General features: G+C 45.4%; 1 long non-coding RNA gene across 7 annotated transcripts in view; it reads right to left on the bottom strand.

Moving 5' to 3' along the window:
* LOC118633076 overlaps positions 1-17,775 on the bottom strand; it is a 269,140-nt gene that overhangs the window by 57,235 nt on the left and 194,130 nt on the right. For all 7 annotated transcript variants that reach the window (XR_004960143.1, XR_004960144.1, XR_004960142.1 and 4 more), the window contains one exon: positions 917-1,009. This is a non-coding gene — a long non-coding RNA (uncharacterized LOC118633076). The remainder of the gene's footprint in view (positions 1-916; positions 1,010-17,775) is intronic.

Here is a 17,775-nt window from a genome sequence, read left to right as displayed (position 1 = left end):
TGTGAAATTCAAACATACATGTAGGCAGCCAAAGCATTATTATTTATTAAGGCCTATATTAAAGGTAGAAGATCTTAAAACACTCTCAGGTTCTGATGATTAAAGGAAATGTAATCGTTCTGCATTGGCACTTGATCTTCCACCTGCCAACATCTGCCCGCTGATCCCTTCATCCATATTTGATACGGAAAAGACATTTCAACAGCCTGTCCATCAGCTGTAAACGGAAGCAGCGCACCGACAAACCACAGGACTCAGAAAATGAGCGCTTCCCTCCTCCCTGTGGGCTGGCGGAAGCCCAGAGAGGAAGGCGAAGAAGCCGCCCCGCAGGCTGAGCCAGGACGGCTGGGAGGGGTCTGTCCCTACAGCGGCCCTGCGTGGTGCTCAGGGCAGGTGTTCGTATCCCCATTTCTCCTTGATAAACAGTTTGCTCACAAATGGAGGGACTGACACCCAGGGGCGTGTCTTGTTACAGCCCAGCTGTCCCCCTTCCATGCACTAGATCAGGGTCAAACTGTAGTCCGGAGGCACACTTGGCCCACTGCCTGTTTTTATGAATCAAGTTGTGTTGGAACAGTCATGCCCGTTTGCTTCCATACCGTCTATGGCTACTCTGGCGCGATACCAACAGAGCGCACTAGTTACAACAGAGACTGTGCAGCCCAGAGGCTGGCAGTCCTTACTCTCCGGCCTTTACAGACGGCTCGCCAAAGCTGCCTAAGGTCAGCTTTCCACAGCGTGACCCCAGGTCTGGGTTCTGCTCCTGAAAGACGGCGCATCCTGGCTGGCTCTGGCTTCCATGCCTGGCAACCAGCTTCCTTCGCCTTCCTGGCGAGTCCTATACCCAACACTCGCCACCTGCAAGGTGGATGGCAGTTTTAAATAGTGTACACTATTAGCGTCGTCTACCTCTTACCTTTCGATGTGTCTCACAGCCATAAAAAGCCTGGAAGTCACTGGCTGGGGGCGTGCATGATGCCACAGGACCGCAACACACAGAGGGCAGGCACTGTGGCAGAGAGAACAGAGTGGGCGGGTGAGCAATGCAATACATGCAGCATGTGTACTACATGTAACACACATATAGCACATGGAGCCACGTCAGAGGTGCCTCAGCATGTATTCTGTTCTTTCCCTTCTGCAATCGGCGTGAGTTCACGCAAGTGTGAGATTACACAGTCACGTGCAACCGCCACTGGAACACAGCGTGGCTCATGTGCAAAGTTTGGTTCCTTAAACTTCCATCATTTCTTTTTTTTTAGGATAAAGTCTCGTAATCACAATGTCATCTCATCCTGAGAAATAAGGGCAGGTTATCCATGAGTTCCAATGATGGTTCTGCTTTGGGTCTGGTCCTTTAGTCGCTCAGAGAAGCCAACAGGGTGATGAGAGGAAATAAACACACATGCACACATGTTCTGCACACACACATGCAAAATCTTGCTTGCCACCATGTACAGCTGTTTCCAGTTGTCTTCAAACTACGATAGAAGGAAGCCCTGGCACAGCCTCCCCGCGGAAACAGCCTGTGTGCGCGCGTCTGAGGCTGAGTGCTCAGGGCTCAGTCGGGTAATTAGGATATTTACCAAATTCAACTCCTAGTATGCTGAGTTGCTAACAGAAATCAACTCATCCTCAAATAGTTTCAGAAAGCTTTCTGTGAATGCCAGCCAGGGGCAAAGGTCTGCATGCCAGGCCTTGTCTGCGTAGGTCCTGGGAAGACATTGCCACTGTGCGGCCCTCGGGAGGACAGGAGGGAACCGGACCTGCAGAGTAGAAAGCATGAGCAATTCCGTGTGTGTGTGGTTCTCTTTCAACAGCAAACGCAGGTAAAACTCCATGAATGTATGTGTTTTCTAATCCACTCAGACAGATAAGTAGAAACCGAAAAAGAGATGTGCGAAGCGCATGATTTGAATAGCCACGCACCTGCGGAAACTGCGTGGGCTGAGGTCTGCAGCCCAGGAGGCTGGGCGGCTCCCAGCGAGTGCCTCTCGATAAGAGGGACTCAGGCAGCCCGCTCCCCACGACCTCTAGGTGCCTATGTGAGTGTCAACTGTGTGCCTGATACATTACGGCTTAGAAGCTTCCTTGTCATGTGAGTTTGCCATGGTGTGCTGGTACTGCCCGTCTTCAGCTTGGCAGCTGAAGAGTATGATAAGAATGCATCGAAAATATTTTTAAAGTGAATTTCAGTTGGCAAAAGCTGTGCTCGTCCGAACTCAGTTGATGAACTCGTTGATGGGCACCCACCACCACAAGCTAGGGCCCACTGTCCCCAATTATAAGAGCAAGGAGAGGACAGAGTCAATCATATTGTTTTCCATCAATCTACATGCTTCCTTCAGAGCTGACATTATCCAAACGTGTCTGCTGCTTAACAGAAAGTGATGGGCCGCGGGCTCCGCACAGGAAAGCCGGCTGGGACCACGGCTGGGACCACGGCTGGGACCACGGCAGGGACCACGGCAGGGGCTGGAGCGCTCCCGCCGCCAGTGTCCACCTGAGAAACGCTGTACGCCTGTGAACCACTGCACTGTGGGCCACGTTAATAATGTGCTCACTCCGGACGTTCCGGCGACGCGGAGGGGGATGTGGGTCCGGCCCCGCCCCTCACGGGCACTCACTGACGTGACATTGGTGGGCACGGCGCCACCAGACTCCACGGCGTGGCTGTCCGCCTGTCGCACGCCAGGAGCCAGCGAGCTCTCGCGGCTGCTCAGCACACGGCGCCCCACTAATTATTCAAACAGCGACGTTAATGAGAACCCTCGTGTTTATTTTCAACAGACTATCCAGTGCCGAGCTTCTGTTTGTCTGATACGGTCACTAATTAAAATGTGTTTCATGAATAGTAAATCCGAATTTGAATGTAACAAAGCAGCCCTGGAGAAAAATAAGGAACAGCTGATTGGAAACCCATCCTTACCAGGTCAACTTCTGTTTCTGCTCCAATACTGTCAAGGACAAAGTGACAGCTAGCAGAAAATGCCATGACTATCAAGGAAAGTGAAAGGAATAGTTTTCGTCACGTGTCCATGGACAGTCTTGGCTTCCCAGCGAGGCCGCTGGATACAATGTGGCCAAGAGCGACTCTCGGATAAACCTCACCGACTGTGATGCTGAACAGAGACCCTTTGAAGTTTGTTTTTCTGTGGAACGACCAAGAGCTTTGTTGACTTTACTGTGCTCGTCCAACCTTACAACAGTTTGATTTTTGATGAAACTGTCTCAAATATGATCTTCACAAAATCACTAGATGCAATTGTGTTCTTTCAAAATCTGTTGTGAAACTGTACTATTGAGAGGTGTGCTTTTAAGTGTCTTTAATATCCTCGTTTCTATGCTGCTAAACCTTGCCATCGAGTGCTCTCCACTTTAAATTAAATTTCTATTTTGGTGTGATTAATTTAGTCCTTCATTTTATGGAGTTATAATACTAAAATAGTCATATAATGATAATTTAAAATGAATAACATTTTAAAGAGTGTGCTTAGCTCTAGCAGAGTGGACACCCTGAGAAGCTCCTGGTGCCGTTTGCTGGAAACTGTGCACTTTCAACGAAACAACAGTGGCTGCATTTCAACAAATGTTCTGTCTGCCACAACTGTAACGAGTCTCCTCAGAACTGTGAGTGACTACTGATTTTAAATAGCAAAATAACTGTGTGTCTACACAGACCACCTTAAGAATAAAATGTCGCTGTGTAACTTCTGGGGTGTGCACGCCTGAACTTGGTGTGTGCACACGTGATGTTCGAGTGCCCAGACACGTAAATGCACACAGCATGTGGGAAGCGGGAGCCGATCTCAGACTACTAATGTGTATTTACACACGTATACAGATCAACTGTCCCAACCCAGCACTACCTTCTCCAAATCCTGCTATTTCCATGGGTACCTATTACAGACAGGTTTGCAGATTATTAGCATATCTGTGCAATTTATATATTCAAGCATTTGGCCTCCTTAATGGTACAAGAGGTGGCCAGCCTGTGGCAGAGCCTGACTCATCGAATCCATTCCTTGTTCCTGAGCCCAAAGCTGGGATGTACGTCCCAGCCTCCCTTGTAGTTGGGTGGGGCCCTGAGTTCTGGCCCAACAGATGGAAGTGGGTTTGTTCCTTTCCTTCTAACCCTGAGCCCTCCGGAACCATCCCTACTGCCCTCTCTCCCCTTCATTATGGGCCCAAAGGCCCAGAGGACAAGCCCCAGCCCCTGCTGAGGGTGGGGACCCTGCACAGTCCCTGAAACACCACATGAGCACAGCCCCCAGCCCCGTTCCCCACCAGCCAGCAGAGGGGCCTGAGAAATAAGCCTGCGTTGAGGTAAGCCTCCCAGACTCAGGGATGTTTGCTACAATTGCCAGCATCTTCCCAGACACACAGACAGGCCTTTCTGAATTCTCCCTGGTTCCAAGGGTACCCTCGAATCCCAGGCCCCCACACATATTCAGAAGCACTGTGGATTTGAACAAAACTCCAAAGATACTTTATAGTTGTAGTGATTACTCCTCTAACTAAGCTAAGGGCAGAAAAGAGAGAGGACACCCAAAGGTCATGTGTTAGGTGTGTCTGTCCTTACCGAGTCCCCACCTCTAACGAGGGAAATATACGCCAACGCCATGAAATGCAGACCCAGCTAATGTTTTCCCTGTCAAATGTCTCTTAGCTTTCAATATCCAAATTTTATAGAAAATGCTGATTTCTAAATCAAACATTTTTGGCTGTTACTAAGAAAAGGAAAAATTCTGTGACATCCTCCAAAGTGTAACACAACATTTTAAATAAAATGTGTCAGGTTACAATACAACTGGGGGACACTGGAACCTCTGCGGAGGCTTTGAAAGCCAGCTGCAAAGGGGACGTGTCTCAGATGTTCTTGGTGATTCAAAGAAAAAGCCACATTTAAAAACAAAACCAAACCAAAAGATAACAAGTATATTTTGAAACCATATTAATTGTTGAGTAATTAATATTTTAGACACTTACATTCTTAATGTGAAGGTGTTGAGTGTACATAACGTGTTTTGCTACACGTTAGTCATGTTTTCAAACGGGGCTCACAAACCTCTGTGCAAGGCCAGGCAGGGACACTCCAGACCGCGGGCAGCGTTCTCTCCTGCAACTCACTGCGCCATCCTCCTAGGAAAGCAACCACTGGTGATGGGTGAACAAATGGGTGTTGTGTTCTGATAAAACTTTATTTCCCAACACAGGCGGTGGCCAGATTTGGTCTGAGGGCCAAAATTGACAACTTCTGTTTTAGAAAACTGATTGGAAATTTTGCATATTGACATATAACACATTCTGATTTCTCCTACGTAAAATATGGATTCGGATCTGGTGAGCACTTTCAACCATGATATTTGGTCGCCAGGAGTGGGTGGGTCACTGATGTCCTGCAGAGCGGCCTGAACTTGCTGAAGGTTCAAGAGACCGACAGTCAGCCACACTCAGTTCCCATGTGAGTTCTAAACTGACTGCCAGTCCTGCCTCGAAGTCATGCTACCTTCAAAGGGCTCGTGTGTCCATATAAGGTGTTTAAAGGCATTCCATGGCATTTTGAACAAAAATCCCAAAACTATTGTACCAAAAACATACAGCAAATGGTTTTTCTCAGCCTGCAGAGTGAAGTCCCAGGGTGCAGGTCACGTAGGCAACAGTCACCTCATATCAGTGCCTTCTTTAAAAAAGCAGATTAAGAAATATGTAGATTTAAAATTTCCCTGTGTGCTAGGAACAAGAAATGATCACCTCTAAAAGTTTTGAAATCAGGCAAGAAGTCTCCTCAAACTAGACAGAACAGCATTCCTGAACCTGAAGGCCATTCTCCACTAACCCATTTCAGAGGAGGTGCAATGTGTCCAATGACAGAATATGCCAGAAATAATGTAGCAAATATATTCCCCTATTATTCTCTCAAAAATGAAAAGTTGTTGTAACAAGGTTTCAGTTCACTTTTTTTTAACTGTGGCAAAGTTCAGAAACATACGCACATAGAAAGATGCTTTAAAAAAAATCTGTTTCCCATTAATGTGTTTTTGTTGTTGTTGTTGTTTTTACAATAGTTAAGTGTACAAGATGATTTGAAACAAATAGATACATTTTGTGAATCCATTTTTACCTAAATTGTCAATCAAAACAGAACAAAGTGCTCTTTCTGCCACCTCGGGGCCTGTGGAGGCTGCTGGGAATAGGACTTCTACAGTGACATATATGTCTGGAAGGCTGTGGTCCAGGCCATTTTGGGGGCTACCCGGGGGTCTCTGGGAGCAGAGGGAGCTCACGGTATTCTTAAAATTGATGATGTTTATGCGAGAGATGAAACCGAACTCTCTCTAGGCAAGAGACGTGCTCATGTGTACAAAGCAAAGGACAACAGTGACTCCAGCGGCAAAGGAACCCAACCAGTCACCTGCAGAAAGGATCTGGCTCCTGGAAACAGTGGGTGGTTTGGGCCAAATTCCGAAGCAACCATCCTGCTCAGGCCATTGGACACAAAATGCATGTAGCACTGGACCCTCAAGGATTTGAACTATCGAAAAATAAGTAAATAAAAGTGGATTTGTTCTCTTGTAAAACAAACAGAAGAAAAGCAAGTAGATGACAAAGTCTGAAAGGAATATTTTGTAGCCACTGAAAAGGATGCTGGGAATGGGTGAATATTTGCACGTGCTTGTTACAATGTGACATGACCTGAGCAAGGTAAAAAGTCAGGTCTTCAACAGGCCCACCATGGAATAAAACTGTCAATAAAGAATAGAAAGAAAAAAATGGTGTTTGCCCTGGAGGGAAAATAATCAGGTGATATTTTTATTTAGAATGTTTTATGTTTTTTATTTTCTAAAACAAAGCTATTTCTGAAATATTGGTTAAAGAACATGAAAAAGTTATCTGAACTTCAAGAAGAAGACATTTACAGCCATTTATTAATGGTTTTTTATTGCCTTTTTTTCAAACCAGAAGTGTCTTGAGAGCAGATTCATGTTATCTCTCATGTCTCAAACAGTATTTACAGCATCTTCTACCCTCAAGTAACATTCCTTCAAGCAAATGATAGTCCATTTTACTTTTAAAAGTCATCTTAATGACATTCTATAAATAAATTTTTTATACTTCAAACGTTTAAAAATTAAGTCATTTAAAAAGGTTGATTGCTTGCAGATTATAGCTGTAAATAAATTATTTGATGCAAAATTATACTTTCTCCTCTTTCCTTTTTCCATGATGGCACACAATAATTCGTCTTTTAATAACTTAAAACAATTCTGAGTCATTTGCTCATTAAAAACAAAATACATCTTAATCACAAAGCTTGTCATTTCATAAATATTTACCCTAAATGCAATGCCTGCTTTAAAGCTGGGACAAAGCTCCTGACTGACAGGTAACTTCTGTGAAGAAGGAGGGAGGAGACCTACTGTGTCCTCTGGGAGAAGGGCAACCTGCTCCCTTCACACTCCCTTTCTGTGGAGACTCTTTTCCAACAGCCAAAACACACAGCAAATATGCCCACCATTCATCATCGTTCTCTCTCAGCTGCACACACATGCACATGTGCACACACGCGCACACATTCCCCTGCACTTACTCCTGGCTCACGTACTTCCAGTGGCCCCCAGCGCTCTCGGGGTAGAGAGCAAACCTTTCCCTTGGCCCTTACGTGGTCCTCATGCTCTGGCCACTGCAGCTCTCTCCAGCCCCAGCTCAACCCCACACCTGCCCTGGCCCTGCCTGGCTCCCCACTGCGCTTCGCGCCGGCTGGCAGAGGGCAGCCCCGTCTGAGGAGGGCACAGAGACCTCAGCTCCTTTCTGTGGACTACCAAGGGCAACAAGAGGGTGGGAGAAGAAACCGATCTTCAAAAAAATAGGGCATCCTGAAGTAAGCATTTTATATTTTACTCCTCTTGATGTATCATGAGAAACTTAAATAAACACAAAAGTAAAAGCCTTTAAAGCAACTTCAGTTTTCTCCTTACACACGCCGCAGCCCCAGCCCTCCGCAAGTCCACAGCACCGGCACGTGGGAGGCTCGGCCAGCCCCCAGCAGCAGGGAACCCTTTCCTCCGAACTTGTCAAGTGTGAAGTAGAAGAGAAAAATAGGGCCCACTGCAGGAAACACGCAGGTCCCGCCACAGGAAAGGGCCTGCGTGTACTCAGACTAGTTCCCCACTCAAGGTGGCGTTGTCCTTCATGGAGGAAGGGAGCCAGCTGCCCGGGGCCCGTCGGCAAACTGCCCTGCTGAATCCCAGGGCAGGGGAAGAGGAGCTGTTTCTCGAGATTTCCATGAAAGACACCCTACCATGCCATGCAACGCCAAGGGCTCTGAGGACCAGCCCTCTTCCTACACGTCAGAGAACGAAGGTATTTGCTGATGAGCAGGCTGCAAAGACGGGAGGGGCTCTGCCTCTTTCTGACCCAACCTCAGCGGCTGAAAGCAATGTAACATACTGTCCAGGACTATCACATGCTAACTAACTCCATTTCACGTATTTCCTCCTGGGTGCTCACGACTGCGTGGCCCGTCCTCCCCGGCACTGAGGTCGGGACGAGGTGCCTGCTCTCCATCAATGGATGTGACCGGAGCAGGCACGCCACTGCGCAGCCTGGCAACAAAAGCCATCCGTCTCCCTGTTCCTCTTCCCCCAAGAGACACCAAGTTCCTTGTGACAAACAAGACCGTGGAGGTTCACGGCACACACTGGCATGAGGAGACTACACACACCTTTACACTGTTAAGCTATAGAAATGTGTGGCTTACCAGTCGCAAAAGCCTGCACAACACACCCTGAATCCATAGGTCACACCTGCTTATCGCCTTCATAAAGATTTGCCTTAGACAGCCGGTGACGACGGTGGGCAGGCAAATGCTGACCTCACCTCTCCCCACGACCACATCAAATGTACAACCAAGCTAACACCATCATTCAGAACCGCCCGACCTCGAGCTGCACAGAAGACCCATAACTAAGAATATAAAGAGGCCACATAGAGACTGATAGGAGGGGTGCAGGTGTGGACGGGCTGGTCCCACACCCACGTGTGACAGATAAAGATCAGGTGGGATGCCTCAGATGCAGAGGTTCCCCCTGAAGAGCAAGGGGTCCCTGTCCCACACGCGGCCCCCACCCGGGGCTCCAGCGGCAGGAAGAGAAGTCCTATAACTTCCGGCTGTGAAAACCAGGAAGATGAGGCTGCGTGAGACGGGGCTTCTGGAGTCCCAGGTGCTCCTGGAGTCCCAGGTGCTCCTCTCCAAGGGCTGCGCACGGACTGCTCGGACTCCTGTGCTCTGGGATCCAGAGCGCGGACTGCAGCTCAGAGGCACCAGAGACACATGGGGAGGAACGGAATTGCCTGGTTTCAGGGCGAGAGCTGGACGGGCAGCTTTTTTGTTCCTTTGCTAAGCCCTCCCCCTGTAGGCACAGCCTGGCATCCAGTCTGAGTCTCTGTCAACCCATTCACACTGTTCCTCCCACCCCAGGGATTCCCCGAGACCCCGCCCACCCAACCAATGGGCCATCCAAGAAGCTCCAGTGACTTTTCCAAACAAATAGCCTGTCTGGGCTCATGCCCATACTTCCCTAAAATCTCTCAAAGGTTCGCGAACTCCAACAAGCAGCACTGACCTCAGCGTGCCCTGCAGCACCTGACGAGCAGCTCCATGCCGGGCCCCAGCGGCAGCCAGCTGCACCTGGAAGCTCAGCCCTTCCCAGGCACCTCTAAGCCTAGCACAAGTGGCAACTATCTGCAGACCAGTTTGTAGTTCATACCAGGGGGCTCCAGGCAGGACACAGGCAGCAGCTGATGTGAGCCTGCACCTCCCAAGAGGCCCCAGAGCAACTACACCCAGTGGCCTCCTTCAGATCACAACAGACAACCACCCAACCACCTCCACAAACAACATACTCCGAGTGCACACCCAGCAGGCACTGGATCTTGCTAAAGGGAATCCTGCTCCATGCCACTCCTCCACAGCTTGGGGGCAATCCCTCCCACTGACATGCCAACAGCAATCAAGCTTAACTACAACAGGGGGCACATACAACCCACACAAGGAACACATCTGGAAAGCCCAGTTAGGTTACCAGGGAGACTGGACCCCACAGAACACCTACTACAGGAGGCCACTCTACCAAGACCTGGAGACACAGCATCTCTGCTGAATACATAGAAACAAACACAGGAGACAGCCCAAATGAGCAGACAAAGAAACACATCCCAAATGAAAGAACAGAACAAACTTCCATAAATAAATAAATAAATAAATAAATAAAATGGAAACAAGGAATCTACCAGATGCAGAATTGAAAACATTGATTATAAGGATGCTCAATTATCTCAGTTAGAACTTGAACAAACAGGGAGGAAACGAACAAACAAAAAAAATGGAGACAGAAAGAATAAAAAAGTATCAGAAATGAAAAATACAATAACTGCAATGAAGAATATATTAGAGGAAATCAACAGTAGATTAGATGAAGCAGAGGATCAAATGGCGATTTGGAAAATAAGATAGCAGAAAATACCCAATCAGAACAGCAAAAAGAAGTAAGAATCCAAAACAATTAGGACAGCTTAAGGGACCTCTCAGACAACATTCACACCACAGGGGTACTAGGAGCAGAAGAGAGAGAGCAAGAAGTTAAAAATCGATTGGAAGATACAATGACAGAAAACTTCCCTAATCTGCAAAGAGATACACAAACCTAGGAAGCAGGGAGTCCCAAGGCGATGATGCCAAAAAGGCCCACAGCCATACACACAAGAATTAAAATGCCAAAGATTAAAGACATAGAGAGAATCTAAAAAGCAGCAAGAGAAAAGAAGTTAGTTATACTTACAAGGGAGATCCCATAATACTGTCAGATGATTTCTTGACAAAAACTTTGTAGGCCTGAAGGGACTGGCGTAAAATATTCAAAGTAATAAAAAGCTCTGACCTACAACCAAGATTACTGTACACAGCAAAGCTATCATTTAGAAATAAAGGGCAGATGAAGAGCTTCCTAGACAAGAAAAAGCTGAAGGAGTGCACCACCACCAAACCAGGATTACCAGAAATGTTAAAGTAACTTCTTTAAGAAGAACAGAAATATGAATAATAAAACGGCAATAACTACATATCTATCAATGCTCCAATCAAAAGACGTATTCTGTGAAGTATATGATTGATCACTATACTGTACTTCTGAAATTAATACAAAATAATACTGAATGTAAACTGTAATTGAAAAATTTAAATAATACTTCGAGTCGGAGGGGGCTCTTAGTTTTAATAAAAATATACAGCGTGGCTGAATTGAGAAGAAAACAAGACCCTTACATATAGTGTGTAGAAAGACACTTTAGATCCAAAGACACACAGATTAAAAGTAAATAGATGGAAAAAGGTATTTAATGGAAATGTAAATTTATAAAAAAGCTGGGGTAGCAATGCATAAGTAAGACAAAATACACTTTAAAACAAAGGCTATAACAAGAGACAAAGGACCAAGCAATTCCACTTCTGGGCATTTATGTGAGAAAAAAACAAAAAAAAAAAAACAAAAAAAAAATACTAATTCAAAGAGACAAATGCATCCAGGCCTGGCTGGTGTTGATCAGTGGGTAGAGCGTCAGCCTATGCACAGAAGGGTTGTAAGTTCTATTCCTGGTCAAGAGCATGTACCTAGGTTGCAAATGTAATCCCTGGGTGGGAGTGCATGAGGGAGGCAACCAATCAATGTGTCTCTCTCACATCAATGTCTCTCTCCCTTTCTCTCTCACCCCCCCTCCACTCTCTCTAAAAATCAATGGAAAAAATATTCTTGGTTGAGGATTAGCAATAAAAAAGGGATATATGTATCCATATGTTCACTGGAGCATTATTTAAAATAGCCAAGATATGGAAGCGAGCAAAGTGTCTACCAGCAGATGAGCGGGGACAGAAGCAGCAGCGCAGACAATGGAATATGACTCAGCTGTACAAAGGAGTGAAATCTCGCATCTGCAACGTCGGTGGAGCTAGAGGGCACTGTGCTGAGTGAGATGAGTCAGACAGAGGAATATAAACACCATGTCACTTCACTTATATGTGGCATCTGAACAAAAAACTGAAACAAACTCAGATACAGAGAACAAAGTGATGGTTGTCAGATGGTAGGGGGTTGGGAGACAGGTGAAAAAGATGAAAGGATTAAGAAGTACAAATTGGTAATTACAAAATAGTCACAAAGACGTTAAGTACAGTATAGGGAATATAGTCACTAACACTGTAATAACAATGTATGGGGATCAGATGGGTACCAGATTTATTGGTATAATCACTTGATAAGATACATTAATGTCTAATCGCTGCATTGTTCACCTGAAACTAACATAGCATTGCATACCAACTATAATTTAAAAAATGATTTTAAGAAACTGATTTACTTTGTAAATAGTTTTGGTTTTGTCTACACTTCTCTGATATTGGTATCATGGGACTGTATCTTAATATTTTGTTTATCCCCTTTTTTATAAAGACTTGCCTTCCAATAATCAGTTAAAAAGAGTAACAGATAATTAAGTCATTAAGAGAAAAAGCATACCAAACAGGAAAAAAAAATTGGGGTAGCAATACTTATATCAGACAAAACAGAATTTAAAACAATGGCCATAATAAAAAACAAAGAAGGACATTACATAATGATAAAGAAATCAATCCAACAAGAGCATATAATCCTTGTAAACATTTACACACCCAACAGAGGAGCACCTATTCCATAAAACAAATGGACATAAAGGGAGAGACTGACATAATACAGCCTTGCAGGGGGGCTCTAACACCCCATTTTCTCTACTCTTGTTCAACGTAGTACTGAAGTCTGCTTAGCCACAGCAATCAGACAAGAAGAAGAAATGAAAGGCATCTAAATCAGAAAAGAAGAAGTAAAACTGTCATGTTTGCCAATGACACGATACTGTATCAGAGAACCCTAAAGATTCCACCAAACCATGAGAGCTGACAAACAAATTCAGTAAGAAACAGGATACAAATAAGTATCCAGAAATAAGTTGCATTTTTATATACCAAAGAACAATCAGACAGAAAAACTAAAAACAAAAACAAAACCCAATTGTATCAAATAAAATACTGAGATATAAATTTAATCAATGAGGTAAAAGACCTGTACTTGGAAAATTATAAGATACTAAAGAAATCGAAGAAGACACAAATAAATGGAAGCATAGACTATGTTCATGGACTGGAAGAATTAACATCATTTAAATGTCCATACTACCCAAAGCAATCTACAAATTCAATGCAATTCCTATCAAAATACCAATGGTGTATTTCACAGAAACAGGACAAATAATCCAAAAGGTTATATGGAAACACAAAAGACCCTGAATAGTCACAGCAATCTTGAGAAAAAAGAACAAAGTTAGAGGAATTACACTACCTAATATCAAACAACACTACGTACCTATAAAAACAGCCCGGTGCTGGCAGAAAAACAGACACACAGATCAGTAGAACAGAACAGAAAGCCCAGTAATAAACCCACACCTATATGGTCAATTAATCGTTAGACAAGATACAATGGGGTAAAGACAGTCTAGTCAATAAATGGTGTTGAGAAAATTGGGCAGATACATGCAGAGAAATTACACGCTATACAAGAATAATCTCAAATGGTATTACTTGAAACCATAAAACTCCTAGAAAGAAAAAAACATAGGCAGTAAAATCTCTGGCATTTCTTTAGCAATTGGGAGAGCATACTCTCTAATACATCTGATAAAGGGTTACTATCTTAAACTGTATAAGAATTTACGATACTCAACACTAAAGAAACAAACAACCCAATTAAAAATGGACAAAGGCCCTGACTGGTTTGGCTCAGTGGTTGCAGCATCAGCGCACAGACCAAAGGGTCTCAGGTTCAATTCCTGGTAAAGGAAAAGTGCCTGGGTTGCAGGTTTGATCACCAGCCCCAGTTGGGGTCGTTCAAGAGGCAGCCCCTTGATGTGTCTCTCTCACATTGATGTTTCTCACTCTTTCTCCCCTTCCCTCCCTTCCACTATATCTACAAAAAAAAAAAATCAATGGAAAAATGTCCTTGGGTGGTGAGGATTAACTTTTAAAGAGCAAAGGACCGGAATAGACGCTTCTCCAAAGAGGACATACACATGGCCAAGACATATGAAAAAATGCTCAGAGTCACTACTCATCAGGGAAATGCAAATTATCACCTATATTACCTATCAGAATAACTACCAACAATAAATAAACACCAAGTGTGGAAGTGTTGACGAGGATGTGGAGAAAAGGAAACCTTCATGCCCTATTGGTGAGATTGCAAATTGGTGCAGCCACTAAGGAAAACAACATGGAGGTTCCTTTAAAAATTTATAATGTGCCCTAGCCAGTGTGGCTTAGCGGTTAGAGCGTTGGCCTGCGGTCCAGACAGACCTGAATTCGGTTCCCGCTAAAGGCACGTACCTCGGTTGCAGTGTGTCCCCGGCCCTGGTTGTGTCGTGTGGGTAGCAACCACTAGATGTGTCCCTTTCACGTCCATGTTTCTCTCTCTCTGTCTCCCTCCCACTCTATCTGAACAAAATATCGAAAAATGTCCTTGGGTGAAGATAAAAACATAAATAAATAAATAAATACATAATAAAAATTTAAAATGTAACTGCCTTATGACCCAGCAATTCTACTTCTGGATATAGATCTGAAAAAACTTAAAACATTAAATCGACAAAATATATACACCCCTGTGTTAACTGCAGAGTTATTTAAAATAGCCAAGATATGGAAGCAACCCAAGTGCCCATCAATGAATGTGTGGACAAAGCAGCTGCAATGCATATGCACAATGGAATATTACATGAAAAATAATGAAATCTTACTATTTGTGACAGCATGAATGGACCTAGAGGGTATTATGCTAAGTGAAATAAGTCAGACAGATAAAGATAAATAGCATATGATTTCACTTATGTATGAAATCTAAAGGACAAAATTAACAAACACACGAAAATGAAACAGACTCATGGACTGATGGTTTTCAGAGGGGTGGAGAGCTGGGGGCTGAGTGAAAAAGGTGAAGAGTTTGAGAAGTACACATTAGTCGTTACAAACAGTCATGGGGGTGTAAGGTACAGCATAGGAAATGTAGGTAACAATATTGTAACAAGTATGTATGGTGCCAGGTGGCTGCTGGAAATATGAGGGGACACTTTGTAAAGTAGATGGTTGTGTAACCACTATGCTGTCGCCTGAAACTAATCCAAAATCATATTGAGTGTAAACTGTAACTGATTAAAATAAAAAGGCATGCATTTGACAGCTACTTTTCCAGCATTGATTACAGGCCAGACACTGTTTGAAGCCGAGTACAGCCTGAAGTGAGCCAAACAAGACCCGTGTCCTCGTGCGGCCCACAGTCCAACAGGAAACACCAACACATGCGCATGGGAATCTGACCCAGGCACAGGAGGCCAGAACAGGCTTCAAAGAAGAAATGACCTGTGAGCCTGAGACACTAAGGTGAGCAGGGCTGAGCTGGAGGTCAGGAGAGCAGCTTGGGTCCTCCAATGGCTGAGTCTCTGGTGCCCCTCAGAAAGATATGAGCAAGAAGAAATTCTGGGCCTGAAAATAATCAATCTGCCTTCTGCAATGACTTTTAAAACATAACTTGGGAGCATCAGTTCTTCCAAACCCCACCAAGGCCAACACATTGAGCAATACAGAAATAAAGAATGCTGTTACCCTCTCCTCGTGGCTCGATGGTATAAGTAACACAAAACCCTTGTTTTTCTACCACTGACAGGAGAAAGGAGTGGGTTATTCACGCTAAAATTGCTTTTCTAAATTGTGAGAAAACAGTGGCAAGAGAAACGAGGCAGCTTCAGGTCACAGACCACAGCACTACTCGTTCTTAAAGGTCTATCCACCTCCTCCTGTGTAAACAGCATAATTATCCCTCCAAAACACAAAGTGGGTTTTGGTTATTCTGTTCTTTAATTCCATAAACCCTTGAGCAAAAAGACTCGAATAAGGTCGAGACCAGGCTTCATCAGCACTGGCCCACCCCTTGGCTGAGCTGCCTCATCCACGGAGGGACAACAGTGGCTTGGGGAACTGGACAAGTCCTTTCCAGCACCAGTAACTCATAAAGGGGTGTGCGCATCAGAACTGCCAGGGGAGCTCATGGCAGCTGATTGCTGGGCCCTTCCCCGAGGGTCTGATTCACTAAGGCTGGGTGAGGCTGCTGGGGGTGCCGCTGGTACCACGTGAGGCCGGCACCACATGAGGCCAGCGCCCCAGCGGCCCTGCTCCCACACCTCTGAGTGTGCACCTGTGCGCACCCCCGGAGAAGTGGGTCTTCTCCTAAGTGGCACGAGCTGAGTCTGTGTGGGCGTGCCTCTGCCTTTTCCTCCATCCCCAGGAAGTCCACGCTCAGAACCTTTCTCCAGCAGCCGGCCTGGGGTTGACTCTGACCCGAGTCACAGCAGCTGCCCAGGGAGCCTCGCGGCAACCTCAGAGGCGCAGGCCCCGCTGCGCTGTGTGGCTCCCTGCTCCCATCTGCGCCTCTCCCGCCACACACTTGCTCCTACTTTGAGACTCGACCCTCATGACTCCTCTGCCTGGAAAGTTCTTCCTCCAGCTCTTGTATATGGACGTCATTCTTAACCTGTAGATCTGAAGTTAAAAGCCACCCCTCCCATGATGCCTGTCCTGATAGAACTAAGTGATCTTCCCAAGGTCTGCGCTATCCTTTCCGTCGTGCACGTTCATCAGGTGAATAGACTGCTCCTTCATTCCGCTCCTGGAAGGAGCGCAGGTCGGCCTCCCTGCCCCTCCCACCACGCACAGCACGTGACTCTCACATGCAGTAGGCACTCCAGTACTGGATGCACGTATGACAAAATCGAATTCTCCTGTGCTATTCTTCAGTTAGACAACGAAGAAAAGGAAAACCCCATAACTTCAAGCTGTACTGTAACAAGTCACAGAACCCAGGGTGAGTTGCAATGGCATTTGACAAACTATAAGCTACACTGTAACAAGTCACAGAACCCAGGGTGAGCTGCAATGGCATTTGACAAACTACAAGCTAGACTGTAACAAGTCACAGAACCCAGGGTGAGCTGCAATGGCATTTGACAAACTATAAGCTACACTGTAACAAGTCACAGAACCCAGGGTGAGTTGCAATGGCATTTGACAAACTACAAGCTACACTGTAACAAGTCACAGAACCCAGGGTGAGCTGCAATGGCATTTGACAAACTATAAGCTACACTGTAACAAGTCACAGAACCCAGGGTGAGCTGCAATGGCATTTGACAAACTATAAGCTACACTGTAACAAGTCACAGAACTCCTGATGAGCTGCAGCGCACGTGACAAAACTAAAGTCACAGGAGCACAGCACCTATGCCAGGACTTCAGGCATCAGAAACTGAAGTGGGCTGAGAGCTAGAGGACCACCCCTCCTACATCGCAAACGCCCCCAAGAGACCCACTGGATGCTGTGCAGCCGTTTCACAGAATATCTGCAAGGTTGCACCCTGACCCTTGACATCTTGAATGTCTAATGTCCCTGCTCCTGCCAGGTGCAAGGGGGAAGCAGGTACTTGAGTTCTTTGCAGGCTGAGCTCCTCTCCTGCCGATGACTCTGAAAAACCACTTGTAAGTAGCATATGTTAACCACAGTTCGTAAATTTGTCACAGGTGTTTGACTAAAAAGGGGATACAGCCTTTTATGATAGCTCACCTCTGTTACGTCATTGTTGTATTCC

Source organism: Molossus molossus, unplaced genomic scaffold, assembly GCF_014108415.1.
Source record: "Molossus molossus isolate mMolMol1 unplaced genomic scaffold, mMolMol1.p scaffold_m16_p_18, whole genome shotgun sequence".
In the NCBI taxonomy this organism is placed as follows: domain Eukaryota; kingdom Metazoa; phylum Chordata; class Mammalia; order Chiroptera; family Molossidae; genus Molossus; species Molossus molossus.
Note: the sequence above shows the minus strand (reverse complement) of the source record. Positions and strands in the feature narration are given on the sequence as shown.